This window comes from Gouania willdenowi, chromosome 6 (assembly GCF_900634775.1).
Source record: "Gouania willdenowi chromosome 6, fGouWil2.1, whole genome shotgun sequence".
Classification (NCBI taxonomy): domain Eukaryota; kingdom Metazoa; phylum Chordata; class Actinopteri; order Blenniiformes; family Gobiesocidae; genus Gouania; species Gouania willdenowi.
The window spans coordinates 72,062,522-72,078,156 of record NC_041049.1 but is presented as its reverse complement, the minus strand read 5'-3'; the positions used below and the strand labels follow the sequence as shown (position 1 = coordinate 72,078,156).

Below are 15,635 nucleotides of genomic sequence, written 5' to 3'. Positions count from 1 at the left end.
TTTTTGTTCCATTTCAGTCACTTCACTCTTTTCATGCCACATATTTCCCACTTTTGGACCATTTTTTGCCACCTGTTACCACGTCTGCCTCCACTCGCTGGTGGTAAAGAAAACAAAACGACCCACCAGGACAATGGCCGCTATGCCGGACGACCAGTCCACCTCTGCTCTCAGGCCCAACCCCCTCCAGGTCGTCTGATTCCATCCTTCTCCTCATCCAGGAGGTTTACGTGTTCTGACCTGCTCTCACTGCCCACCAAGGGCATCAGCCATGGTTATTATATCCATACGCACACCCATACATTAATAATAACAGTAAGTGCAGCTTTGCTGGAGTTGAAATCAAACAGTTTTGATGTGTGTGATGTTAGGGACTCATTATCTAAGGCAACAACTTTGCCCTGAAAATGAAGTTTAATTAAAGTTTTTAAAATGCACTTCTTGGCCTTTTATAAATACTTTGTTAAAACTATAAATCTGAGGCTTTACATCAGCTTTGTCTGGACATAGTCTTTGATCTTGTATCTGACTCACTGGGAACAACCACAGTTTTCTGGGTCACCAGGCCCAGCACAAGTGAAAGAAGTCTAGATTTTCTATTCAGAGTCAACGCAAAGCCTGAAACCAGAGTCCGTCTGTCACCAGAGGTCATTTTACAATCCTGTCCCTCATCATCCTCATCGTGAAGAATATCCATCACATGAACAGTTTTTCCTGAGGATGTGAAGGATCTTCTTTCCCAGGCTCGTCCTCCACGCTTTCACAAAGCTTTTGGTGTTGAGCGTGAGGTGTTTATGCCACAACGTATTCAGATCCTAGAGAGATCATTACATGAAAGTAATGAATTATAATTACTCACGTTACTGTAATTGAGTGGCTTTTATGGGTATTTGTACTTTTTTGAGTATATTTGTAAATCAGTCATTGTACTTGTACTTAAGTATGTTTTAAAAGAAGTAATTACAGTAGTTACATTTCTACACCAACCATTACTGAGTATTATTATTATTATTTTCTTTTAAAATCATCAACAGACATTGTGAAACTATAAAAAATGAAATGATCAGACAACAATCAAACGCATCACATGCATGGAGCTAAAATAGCACTGAATGGAGGTTATTTTATCAGTTTTAGAGTTTATAAATGTAGTTATACTTACATTTTGAATTGAATTCATTGGTGTTATTTCATTAAAAACATAATTGTTTATTTTAACAAACCTTTTATTTTATACAGATGCCTTTGTGGAAAATACGTGAGAAGTTTACTGTATGTAAGGGAACGTTTTATTACCAACTATAAACGTGGGGGTGAAAGTAACTATAGTAACTTTTATTTTGAGCTACTTTTTACTTGTAATTACAAACTTAATCCAGAAACACAACTTCTACTTGAGTAGATCTATCAGTACGCTTTACATCTCTGATGTTATACAGTTACAGGAATAAATGACTTTTGATGGATAAATCTGAAGTTTAGTGACGTTCACTTAAAAGATGATTATTTAACGTTCAGTGACATCAACCCTGAAATAGTTTAACATCAGAGAATTATCTCTATTTTGAAGTGTAACTGTCCAATCAGGTGAGTGATGCCGTCCTGAAAACTGAGTCTAATCATTGGAACAAAGTATAACAGACTTTAGTCGTCAACAGGAGAACATCACAGCTGGGTTAAGGATGGACATGTGTGGTCCAGGACCTTCTGAACCTTCTGCATGAGAACCTTTATCATGGGCTGACAACACCTTGACCACCAACACTAAAAAACAGAGAAATGAAAGTTTAGGAAAGTAAAAGTAAAACAACTTACAGTATTATTATAGTTATTCATGTGTAAGAGAAAAACAACTTTTGCAAACTTGTTCACACGTGGTTGAACTTAATGTTACAATAACAATTAAAAAGCCTTTGTAAACATGTCATATAAAAACAGTAACTTTATTTTTCTGATAAAACAAGTAGTAAAAAAAACACAATAAAACAAAGAAACTAGATTTAACAAAAAAAGATATAAAAATACCGGTAACTACGGTACATAGATCTGAGATCTACAACCAGAGGAATTTGACATAATGACTTAATAAGAAAAATAATAAACTCCAGCCCAAACTCAATCTCAGGACTACATTATGTTGGTATGTTTTTATAAATATGAAAGTGTTTCTATCATTTTATTCCTCTAGGTCATGTTGCTGAGCCAATAGGAACAAGTCTGAGAATTATGTTTTAAAACAATGAAAGAAATACCAAAAATATCCCTGACAAGGTCTTAAACACAGTGATAGCAAACGTTTGGTATTTATATTAAAACTGGTATTTCACCATGTTTACAGAGCTCAGGATCTACTGAAGGTCTGCTTTAGTTTCCAATGATGGAGCACAACTCAACACATGTCAAATGTATTCATAAATGATAATTCACCAAACCATCATAACTTTTATACAACGTCAGGGATTCTCCTGTATACTGTTAATTAGATTATTTATAAAACTAAGAACCATTATCTCATCTTCACAGTGAAGATAATATAGTGCATAGAATGTAATTGTAGGTCTACAAAAATACACATTTTATGTTGTTTGCTAATTTCTTGCCACATATTAATCATACATATTAAGCTGGAACATCTGCAGTTAAAGGAATCCATTCCCACACAATTAAAATCTCTATTTTCTTCCAGAATAGTCTTTTTTTTGTTTTTGTTTTACTTATTTTATCAGGGATTTAAAGCTTAAGGTTATGGTTTCAGTGGGAAGTGACATAATTATAGCAGGAGGTTATTTTTACTTTGGTCGACAAAATGTTAAATCATGATTTTATTTGATGTCAATGTCATAATCATCAATACACTCCATACAAAAAAACCCAATTATTTATTTCATTATTTTTTAAAGGAGCCATTGTAAAACAGTCAAAGAGCCACATGAGGCTCCAGAACCACAGGTTGCAGACCACTGATCTACTTTAATTTTCCTTATTACCTCCGTCAAAACTGACGCATAGAAGTGCAAAGCAAAGAGCAGTAAAGGTTATGTTTTATCAGTCAGTCTGTCATTGGATGACATTTTCAGGAAAATTGATAAATGTAAAATTACATTTTGGTGATGTTCTGGCTACCAAAAAAAAACCAATTATATATAATATATATATTATATATCCCATTCATTTTCTCATCCACACTGTGGAACTTGTGATGATGTCATAGGTTCTCTTAGAGTCAACAGCTCAATGTTGACAGGTAGTCATGGTAATCCTGAGCGTGTTAGCTGAGCTAGCGCTGCTTGGCAGAGGTCTGCGCTCTCAGAGTGCTTTGCTAGTCTTTTCTGACAAAATTGTGCTAGTCGTCACTTTCTATGTCCAACAATCTGAGCACCTTCTGTAAACGAGTAGTGAAGCTTTTACTCACTGTAGTCAAACATGGAAGAGCTTTAGATACTCAAACATTTAAACAACAAACTAAATTAAAACATTGAGTCAATCATTAAATTCATGTTCTATCTTCATGTGTGTGTGTGTCTGATGTGTGTGTTTTCAATTACCCATGTTCAATTACAAGTCAATTATGATTACACTAACCAGCAATTTTTCCAATTACAATTAAATTACAATCATTTTTTATCTTCAGAAAGTCAATTACAATTACGTTCTCAATTACTGGTACAAAAGTTCAATTATAATTAATCACATTTGCTGAGCCTGAATTAAATAATGCAACCTTCCTCTTGTGTTAGCTTTCTGTTAGCATCTCTAATGCTAACGGGTCCTAAATCAGCTGTAAAATACCCTAAAAACTAATATCTATCATCTAATTTATTTCCTCTCTATTGATTACCATGTTAAGCTTCATAATCAATGAAAATATAAGTTTTAATATTTATGATGTGGGTGTCTGAGCCTTTTTTGTTTCAGTATAGCCCGAGATTTAAATACTTTTAAATGTCAAATGTGGGAAAGCTTGATATGGAACATATTTTAATAATTGTTAAGTACATATGTGTAGAACTGTTTCCCAGTTTTGTGTAAAATTTTTGACAATTTATGTCGTATTTTCATGGCAATTACAAAGTTAATTATCTGAATTACAATTGAATTGTGTGTGTGTGTGTGTGTGTGTGTGTGTGTGTGTGTGTGTGACTCACCAGAATGGTGCAGTGCAGAGAAGAAAAGCTCCTCTACTCCAAAGAGTGCAGTGTCACTGTTAAAGCTGCTGGGTGTGAGACCCCCACATCTCAGCTGTACCACAAAGGTTCAATAAACAGTCAGAAGGAATTATTTTATGAATATATTGTGTAGAAGTCACTCAGAAACACATTGTCCTGTGTAAGGGACACATGGACCATGTAGGCCAAAGTATCCCGTCACACTGGGGGCCAGGCTTACAAGTGCACTGCCCGTTGCTAGGGTTACACAGGCCGAGACCACCTGAGCCGACTGGATGGCAGGAACAGGCTGCAGAGGTTTATTATTTATTTATTATTATTACACAAGCAGAATATACATATACAGTATGAGTCAAATATTATGGTGGATCACTGGCACTTAACAATATATGAATAGGCCATATTTTCCAAATGACTCCTCCTCCATTAATGCATTAATCATTAAATCTGGCTGTAATTTGACATGAATATTCTATGAGCGCATGTCTAGACTCTAGACATCCGCTCTAGACTCTAGACTCTAGAGCCTCTCAGACCTTTTTTTACTCAGTGGAACCGAGTCATGTGACTGAATTCTGGTTCTGCAGGTCCGTCTGTAGTTCATCAGAATTTGTTCTTGTACTTGAGTAGAATATGTCAGTAGTGTTTAAACCTCTGAGTGTGAAAACAATGTACAGAGAACAAGTGTCACTAACGCTGCTAAACAGAATAATAAACGTTTTCTCAAAACAACCCTTTTTAAAAAAATCTAAAACATAACGTTTTTCATGGAAAAGAGAAAAGAGGGGAGAACGTGGTCAGATGGAGCGTGGGAAATTCCTTTATTTTTATAAATACAGTCACAGTAAGATAAATGAATATGTTCTTATCTGGCAGTATTAATAAAATCCTATACACTTGTTGGTTCAGATGCTCTGTCTGTCGTCTACAGGCTCAGCATTAATATTAATGGGACAAATACAGAACAGTTTCATCTCTAGTGGGCCACAGATTTTATTTCTATATTACTGTGCCATAGTTTGCACTTCTACGTATACATAAAATATAAAATATGCAAGAAACCAACCATATCCAAGCAATAAATATCAGTCCCAACAGGATGTTCACTTTAAATTTCCTAAATTTTGTGACCAATTTGAATTGAATAAAAGTAAATTAAAGGATTTTGTAAGAATTTAGAGTTTTCATGCATTACAAGTACCAGGAAAACTGTGAGTCCCTGCAAATATTGTTGAGTTTCATTTACACATTGATTCATGTTTTCTCTGTCATCTTTACTTTGTCCTTACAGGCCAAATTGGAACCTCCAAAAGGCCGGATTTGGCCCCCGGGCCACGAGTTTGACACATGTAATCTAGCAAGAAAACATGAAGCCAATCCAAGGGTGTCCATCCTCAGACTAACCCAACACCATGACATGCTTCTTCCTTTGCATTTGATGTTGTTTTAAATGTGTTGAATGTATAATTTTCATATGACTGGAGGAGGATTCTTCACAGGAACAGTGACAGTACGCAGGAGTCGTCGGCCGTCCTCGGTCTCTGTAGAAACCGTTCTTACAGTTCTGACAGTGACGTCCGTCCGTGTTACGGCGACAGTCGTCACACACGCTACGACTCCGTCTGCCCGACGCCAGCCACAGTCCTGGACTAAAGTGACAGCTCTGGGCATTGACCGTTACACTTACTGTACACACTGTACACACTGTTTACAGGTGGACATAGAATGAAATAAAATGTGACATCATTTAGGAACCAATAGAAGTGCTGAGTCGTTATGAGTCCAAAGGCTGCTTATAACACGTGTAGATAAATAGACATGCTGTGTGTCCTACATGTTTGACTCCATCACTCACTCCGACAGTCATGTGATGCTGCTGTGATGCCATTGGTCGGTCATTGTAAAGAAGGTCACAGTGGTCACCTGCAAGACAAACACAGATAAACACCAATTACGTATTGTTTCATTCTCTTTATATATTCTATTTTTGTCAATTACAGATTTTAGATAAATCGTATTATATACAAAATAACTCAATATTTTTATGTTTTATATTCAATGTTGAATGTATAAACTGTATATTAATGCATGTACCAGTATATATAACATATTCCATGTAATTTGCTTTAACTTTGCACTTTTTGTTTTTCATTTTAAATACTTTTTGCTTTTCTATTTCTTATTAATGGTTTAGATTCATATAGTTGTTGGATGTTGTTTTTATTTCTCCACATTCTAGTCTTCAACTACAGATTAATGGATGGTTGGATGGAGGAATGGTTGGATGGAGGAAAGTCTTGTCATGTTGTTGTTCTAATTAAACATATGTAGAAAATGTTGTTGATTGAAAACATCTGTAAATCAAACATATGTTAAACTATTAACATCTGTGACAAACATAATTGATTTGTTAACGTTGTGTCTGAATGCTATAATAGAAAATGGTACCAAAGCCTTAACTTATTATTTGAAATGAAGGAACACATATCTGCTCTCCAGCTGAGAAACCAGGGAGTGGTTGGATGACAATGTGAGACCTTCTTACCATATGATGGTGGGTTCCTGGTGGTTGGGTTGGTAACCTTGGCTTGTACACAGTGGTCAGCGTGTCTGTTGCAAAGGCAGCAACTTTTGACGATGAAATCATAGACGGGAAAGTATTCAGTTGTGAAGCTTGGAGGACGTTTAGCTTTTGCAAGGACACGGCTGAGTCTGCAGTAGGCGGAGTCTCAGGTTGGTGATCATGAGCTGGTCCTGGGCAGCTGGACCATACGAGTGCCACGATGACATGGCCGATAGATGACCTGAAATGTACAGAACAAGATGTAAAGCACATAACTGGTATAAAAAAGGTTACTGCACTTTAAATAATATTAGCTTGTTCACTTTACAAAACTTAGATGTACATTTTAAAATGCTGACACGTCACTACAGTCAACATATTTGCAGGCGTTTACATTTTTATTCACTATGAGGAACTGGAAGGACATAAATAAAAAGTATAATCATCAACAAGTGAAGTTCTGGGAGGACATCAAAGTAAAGCCCCTTCACATGAGGAGGTGGTCTGGACACTGTTCACTGTATAGAGACCCTCTGTGGTGTCTTCTTTGAAGCTCTATTGAATCACTTGGTTGACTTAGGAAACATTGGGATATCTAAAGATAAAGTAGAGGAAACTTCCTGTCAAAGTCTCTATATGGATGAACTGGGTATGAAGATACCACAGAAAGACCTCACCTCGCCCTTGCTGCAAGGATAGACTCCTGAGTACTTGGATGTGCACGTTGCTCCACTCTGGCTGACCGTTGACCCCTCTGCCACATCAAACACCTCCTTGCAAAGTATCTGAGGGTCTTCCAGGTGTGACCGTAGTCCTGGGAACGCTCCAACACTATTACAGCAGAGCGAGGGGACCGGAACACCAGGATGAGGTGGGTAAAAAGGAACTCTGTCTCCAAGTCCAATTAGAGCTCCTCCTCCATTGCCGCCTCTGCAGAGGAGTCACTCATGTCTGAAGGAGGGCGAGCTTTGCTGGGGATTGCAGCGTTGCAGTGACTGCATTTAACTGCAGGGCAGGACTTGTTGATGTGACAGACACTGGTGTGTTTGTAGAAACAGTGAAGTTCTGATGTTGGATCCACAGACGACTGCGTGGTGAGGAACCTGCCTTGGGCCAAGTTGCCCATCCGTGGGTTTCAGGCTCTACCAGAACATCGTCTCTTCAAAGGTGGATTATTGAAGCTTTCTGTGAGAAGAAATGCAGTGTCAGCACTGACGAGACAACAAACCACCTTTTGGAAGGTTTTTACTTTTAAGAGTTTTTCATTAGTTTTGAGTCAGAACATTAATCTCTACCGTCCTCCATACCAGGGGTGTCATTTTAGTTTAAATACACACTGTTTGATCTCAAGATTATACACGAGTAATTCTAACATTATTGTGCTCTAGTTTTTGCACTTCCACCTATAAATACTGTAATAATAGCACCAACAATATTGTAAGAATAAGTGACATGTTTTAGTCGCTGCAGGCTGATTTTGTGACCAATTTTTGTTTAATTTGGTGGGAATATTTTAGGTAACATTAAGTTAATTCAACATTTAGCAATAAAAATGTCATTATTTAATATAAGCATGGGAAAACTGTGAGCCATGTGAATATTATGCAGTTTCATTGACTGTGTGCATTTGGAGGGATTGAGATATTGTGTAATTTACATGGTTCATGTTTTCTGTATCATCTTTATTTTCTCCTGCAGGCTGAACTGGATGTTTGTAGGGGCCAGATTTGGCCCCCGGGCCTTGAGTTGGACACATGTGCCCTCTAACTAACCAGCTGAATACATCCAACCTTTAAATATGAGTCAGTATTGTTAAAATATATTTACACGTCTGTTAAAAGTATGTTTGCAAAGTTGAGCAGAACAGAACAAAAATATTAGAATCCAAAGTATCAAAAAAACCAAAGTATCATCCTGTAACTGCACATGAGTGTTTGCTTAAAATGAAGCTTCATCTATGTTTATGATTATAGTCATAATGCACATGTAGAGGCTACTGTATTATAATAATCCATTCTGTGCCCTCCTCAGACTGTGCTGTGTTTCAACAACATTTGGGGTAATGTAAAAATTAACCCCGCCTCTTTTCCCTGGCCCTTCCCACTTAGTCCTGAAATCAGATCCCAAAATAAGCAACGTCACAATTTAAGAAATATTTTAAAAATGTGCCTGTTTTTTTTTTTTTCTTTTAAGAAATAACAATAGTTAAATTGTCAGATTATGTGATTCACACTAAAGGTATTTTATTTATTTATTACAGATGCATCTGGTGCCTTCAAACACAGCAGCAGCAACACCAGGCTTAAGGATCACACACACACACGTCCATGACGTCACAGGTGGGTCAGAATTTATTGCATCATTTGATGGAGGATGAAAAACCTGAAGTGTCGACCAAATGAGATTTTATCAAACATGAGTTGAAAACCAAAGACAAGACGTGAGTCTAACCTGTGGAGAACATAAGGTCAGGAGTAATCCGTTGTCATGGTGACAGTGGTCTGTCAAATGAATCATTTTCACACATTAAAGCAGCCATAAAACATCCAGGAAAACTGACAGGATTCACGTCTGTGCATTTTTAGATTTGCTCTGGGTTTTTCTTTTTTTGGTTTTCTGTCCATTAAATTAATTAAATTAATTTAATTAATTTAATTAATTGACACACATTCTATTTGTACATCAATACATGTTTTTACTCTACTGTCAATTCTCTATGAAAAATGGAAAAGACAGGAATGTCGGAAGCAAATTCCTCTCACGCTTTTTTATCTGTGGTTTTTCTTTGTTACAGAAACTCATTTTATTAAAGGGGAAATTCATCTTCAACATGATTTACAGTAAAACACTGGAGCAATTGTTTCTCAGAAGAAAAGTCATCCTGAAAAATATACAAGTCATGATCAGTTAACGTTAATAACTTGTGACGATAAGGTACAGTACGGCCTTTTTATTGATGAAGCAAGACTTGATTAAAAAATAAGAAATAAAATAATAGTTTGGAGTTCCACAGTTTGGTCTAATCCATGGCTTTCCAATGTGGGGCCTGTGGGCCAAAGTTGGCCTGCAAGTGATTAGTTTTGGCCCGCTGCTCAAATTTGAAATATTTTTATATTGTTTGTAATGAAGCAAGTCCATTATTTGTTTACAAAAGACACATGGATATTATCTTTGTAAAACAGATGTTTATTGATTGTCTTTTCCTATGGTTGTGGACCTGCAACAGAGAGTAAAGTATGAGTGAAACTAAATATAAAATGTATAATTGTCTGATAAATGAACTTACTTTGTATCTCTGGTCTGGTCCCAGGTGTTCCGGCTAAAAGATTCCCCAGAGAGCCGGAGCACCTTAAGAAGGTTCCAGGAGGGACCATTGTGTGAGGAGCAGGAGGGGTGTTTGATTTTAATGTTGTGCTAAATTAGATGTTTGTTTTAATGTAGATATCATTAACTTAATAAAACATATATATTTGGTAGAGGTAATGAAATGTTTTTACATTGTTAGATTTGTAAGGTATAGTGTGAAAGAATAAAATTGTTGTTTTTAAGAACTTTCCTGTGCTGCAGAAAAGGCTGGGACTTAATCATCTGTCAGCCTATAAAAGCTGCTCAGCTTCATTGTTGAAGGAGAGTGCTGCATGATGGGAGCTATGTTTGGAGCTCTGCACATGTTTTAACCTTGTTTTTTTTTGCCTATTTCTTTGTAAATACTTTTCTACTTGGAAATCATTAATAAATACACTTTGGTCTGCACCTGGAAACGTGGCCTTAGCTGTACTCTGTTCCTCCAACCGCTTAAAGGAAACGGCCTATCTATGACATTGTTTGATATTTTTTTAAATATAAAAAAAATGTAATACAGTACAGTGATTAATAAGAAAAAATGTAAAGATTCCTGTAAAGCATCTTTGAGTTTCCTTTGCAAAGCGTATATATATATAAAACTGATTTATTATTATTATTATTATTAATAATAATAACGCTGAGGTCCAATTACATTATTTTTCTCAAGTTTCTAAGGCTTTTTCAAGGCAGGGAAAATATAGTGTTTTGATGTCTTTGAAGACATTTAGATGTTTCATAATTTTATGCCATAAAACACAATAAAGAAAAGTGTTCTTCAATTTCAAAACTACTTTAAATGTTTATTTTGCACAGTGATGTTATTGGCATCTTTAATTTCATGCATGGGAACATGAATGTTTAGTTTTTGCCCTTCAATGACCCTGGTCTGTCAAACCATGTTATTAAAACAAAAAGCTATTTTAATAAAAAGTGCACAAACACAAAAATAACAATTACTCATGAAATTCACTTCCTGTTGATAAATCACAGGCTTCTGTTTTACGTCATCATCCAGTGACCAATGAGACGCTAGAAATGAGGCCACGGGCGAGCTTTATTTCCAGCCTGTAAATGGATAAGGTTCATCCCTTCTAGTGCTACGTCACGACGTACCTTCACCTCACTGAACCGTCTCAGCCTCTGTAAGTCAAAACAAAAAAAAGTGACATGATGAGGGTGAGTCGTAAACAACCGCTGTCACTGCGTCTGTCTGTCATTCTGATCAGTGACGTTTATCAGTGGTATCTGTCTGCAGTGGTCCCAGTCATAACACCCCCTCCCCCCATCATTTCATCTGTAATGACTAAATAACTACAGACTGAGATAAATGTTTGTTCTTCTTAGAACCTGTTGTTCAGAACCATCATCCATTGCTCCTTCTAAAGCTAATGTGTTTCATTTCCTTTTCTTTAACACTTCAATGACTCAGAAACTGTATTTCTATTATGATAGAATGGCTCCGCCCTCATGGATTAGATGGTGGTAAACAGATTATTCACCAATGTTTCATAAATATTAACAGCAGAAAAGAAGAAAGAGACACATATTAGACACTATGATGCATGGATTTATCCATTAGATCGATTAATAAACTTAGAATCCCACAATCCAACTACATCAATCTGTGCTCAGCTAGTTGGCCTTACAGATGACATTAATCAATCTAAAATTGTTTTAAAAGGTAATCAATCGATTGTATCGATACAATGAAATAATGCATTGATTTCAGCACTGCAGACTTTGTATGGATGTTTTAATATGTTACAAACATGGCAGCGATCGAGTACTGAACCTTTTCAGGCTGTGGTTCAGTTCTTCTGCATCAGGTCAAAGGTCAGAGGATGATGGGTTTGGAAGAGATTTACATTATTTTACCCGTTGGAGCTTTGAGTCCTTGAAAGATGGCATCAGTCTCAGAGGCAGAAAGACCGAGTTAGCTGCTAAAGCTAATGCTGCTACACCTAATGCTGCTAAAGCTAATGCTGCTACACCTAATGCTGCTAAAGCTAATGCTGCTACACCTAATGCTGCTAAAGCTAATGCTGCTACACCTAATGCTGCTAAAGCTAATGCTGCTACACCTAATGCTGCTAAAGCTAATGCTGCTACACCTAATGCTGCTACACCTAATGCTGCTAAAGCTAATGCTGCTAAAGCTAATGCTGCTAAAGCTAATGCTGCTACACCTAATGCTGCTAAAGCTAATGCTGCTAAAGCTAATGCTGCTACAGCTAATGCTGCTACAGCTAATGCTGCTAAAGCTAATGCTGCTACAGCTAATGCTGCTAAAGCTAATGCTGCTAAAGCTAATGCTGCTACAGCTAATGCTGCTAAAGCTAATGCTGCTACAGCTAATGCTGCTACAGCTAATGCTGCTAAAGCTAATGCTGCTACAGCTAATGCTGCTAAAGCTAATGCTGCTACAGCTAATGCTGCTAAAGCTGCACACGAGCTGAAAATTCATGTTTTTCCTGCTTTTTAAAGCGTTACTTCAGTTCACTTATCGACCTGTTCATCTTGTGAACTTCCTTCAAATTTGTAAATTAGATTAAAATAATAGGTTAATAAAAATAATCATGGACCTGGTTAGTGAATTTACCTTTTCACAGTGAGAACTCATACTGTCCTTTTCACACTCTTGTCCCATCAATAATAATATATTTTATTTATAAGCATTTTTAAAAAACACTTTATAGTTGTTAAAATAATTACACAAGTCAGAAAAAGAAACCAACAACAACAATAAAGTAAATAGAGAAAATACATGACAATCAAAAGTTGAAAGCTTGGGAGAAGATTGTGGAAAAAGTCTGTCACTGATACTGTTTCTAACATCAGTTTTACTAAAGTGCTCAGATACGAGCATCATTCCCAGGTAGAGAGGTATACTAGTCTGAATATGTGTAATATTAATAATATCAACTATTAAAACACTAATGATCTCTGGAATAACATTACAAACGCTGTTAGGTTGGAATTATCAACAGCTTGTTTATGTTTATATCCCTCTCAACATATGGGTCGTGGGATGTTCTAGAAGCACCAGTTAAAAGTCTGACAGCAGCGTCTGTACGATCTGGAGTCTGTTTAGGGTCGACTTATTAAAACATTAAAATTACAATAGTTAATGTGTGATGATATAAATGTGTGTATGACCAGTTCTAGATCTGATTTTAATAATAAATGTCTGACTTTAGAGATATTTGTCAGATGATAAAACAGTTTTTAGTCAGTAGATGACAGTGACCCTCCAAAGACATGAACTGATCAAACACAAGGTTTAACAGATGAGCCCAGATCACCAAGAGACTTTTAATCACATGATCAGAGTTTATGTTTTATTAGAATTTATCTGGAGATCATTTGATGACAGACAGTTTTTGATACAGGATATACAATCTAAGATCTCTGATAAAAAGTGAAACGCTGAGTCATTAAAGGAACAGAACAACTGGATATCATCAGCATAAAAATGATTAGATATATTTTTAAAACCATGGATCAACGACCAAGAGGCATCAGATACAATAAAAACTAAACAGGAACCAGAACAGAGCCCTGGGCTACTCCACATGACAGGTTGGACATATTAGACATTACATCATTAATAGTAACATTAAAGGTTCTTCCATTTACCATAATTTCATAACTATAAGCCGGTACTTTTTTCTCTCGCTTTGAACCCTGCGGCTTAAACAATGACGCGGCTAAATTGTAGATTTTTCCTGGTTTTATAAACTTCATGCCGTCACAAAATTGAGCTCCGTCACATTAGATCAGGTGGAACAATGAAATTGTGAACATTAAATGGTTTTTGATCGCACAGAATCATTCTGATCACTCATTTTGTCATGATGCACACTGCCTCGTCATAGAACATACGTGGTTTTTAGGACCAGCTGATGCAGAGAAAGAGAGAGAGTCAGCAGCAGCAGCATGGATGTAGTAACCCTAACCCTAACCCTAAGCCACCCGTGATCCCCACCATGATGACGGGGAAGGCGTCTGTGGAGCAGCGGGAGCCACGGGCTGAATCCACTGTAATCCATGTGATAACTGGCATCAAGGATCAGACCCAGGGTTGGACCTCCAGAATCCTCCAGAGAACAGGTCGTCAGGTGCTGAGGCCAAGTGAGGAGGAAGTCTGGATGTTGGATGCTCAGACGTACCTCATGTGAACAATTAAGATCAATAAGTGCCTGACGGTCGTATGCGATCAGCGCAGTGATGTTTTGGCACAGAATACCGATCAGTGCGGATACAAACAGAAGTTCCAGCAGAGCAGAACGACGCATGCTGGAGCCATCTTGGATCAATGTCAGGAAGAATGTTTTTTTTCACAGTCTGATGCCTGTGAAAAGCTCACGAGAGACTAGTGACTAAATAACAGCACTGATCCCATCTCAGGACTGCTGAATTTATAATATGTCAGAAGAAGGAGAACGTTCCCTCTCAGCCTGAGTGAACTGTAGACTAAGTTACGTGTTGACAGAAGGAGACCTTCAGGATCCAACACGTTGTGGTGCCACAGACTTTGGTTGTTAAAAGTGTTTATTTAAATCATTGTTTTTTTCTATCATCTCAACACTCTGGTCATTTTGGACCATTAACTGTTGCTAATCACTATGTTCTATCTTGTGTTTTAATGCTTCTTGTTGGAGGAACTGAATGTACTGGCTGAACATTTGGTTCTTGACTATTTTGCCACACATGAGTATTTACAGTACAACAGGTAGACTATACATGACCTCACTTTGATTAAATTGTTAACAAGTTAACCCAAGGAGAGAATATTGAGGGTATATTGTTAATTTTGATGGATATACCGCCATCTAGTGGTAGAAAAAAAATCAACTGATTGGAGGCTGTTAATGTGTTCATTCTTTATTACCTCAGCTAAAAACTATTTATTAAACCACATTTTTATTTAATGGTACATTTATATTACTGAACTTTTATTCGTCCCAGAGGGGAATTAAAATCTAACCCATCCTGTGTGGAGAGACTTGCTCGACATCCCACAGTGATGGCCCAGGTGAGATTCGAACCTTATTTTTCTAATGTTTTTACAGCTACAATGTATGTAACACTTATTGTGTAGATAGATATTGAAATATTAACATGATTTATTCTGGGAATAATCTGGTTATAAGAATATATAACTTGATCCTGGAGTGAATGTAACAGGAGGATTTTCTGAATAAACAGGACAAACATTTACATTTAACTGATTTTGATCAGTTTACTATGAACATATATTTACACACAGGTATCTGTACTGAGACGTCCCGGTAGCCACAGGATAAAGTGATAAAATACAGAAACTAGCTCATGGTGTAAAATAAAATACATCTCATTTACTTTCACAAAAGAAAAAACATTTTCAGCAAAGTCTTCCATTGAATGACGTCATGTTTACAGCCTGTCTGAGGTGGATCTCAGCTTTCTCTGTTTTCTGAACTCTTCATCTCTGGAAACATACATAGTATGTGAGAAGCTAAGCAACTAAGATCAACCATCATTTAGTTTAATAGGAAAGACTTTGTGGTTGTTTGGAGGCT

General features: G+C 36.8%; 1 pseudogene; it reads right to left on the bottom strand.

Annotated features, from left to right (window-relative positions):
• Positions 1–1,651: 1,651 nt before the first annotated feature.
• LOC114464314 (netrin-4-like) lies at positions 1,652–14,369 on the bottom strand (annotated as a pseudogene).
• Positions 14,370–15,635: the final 1,266 nt, after the last annotated feature.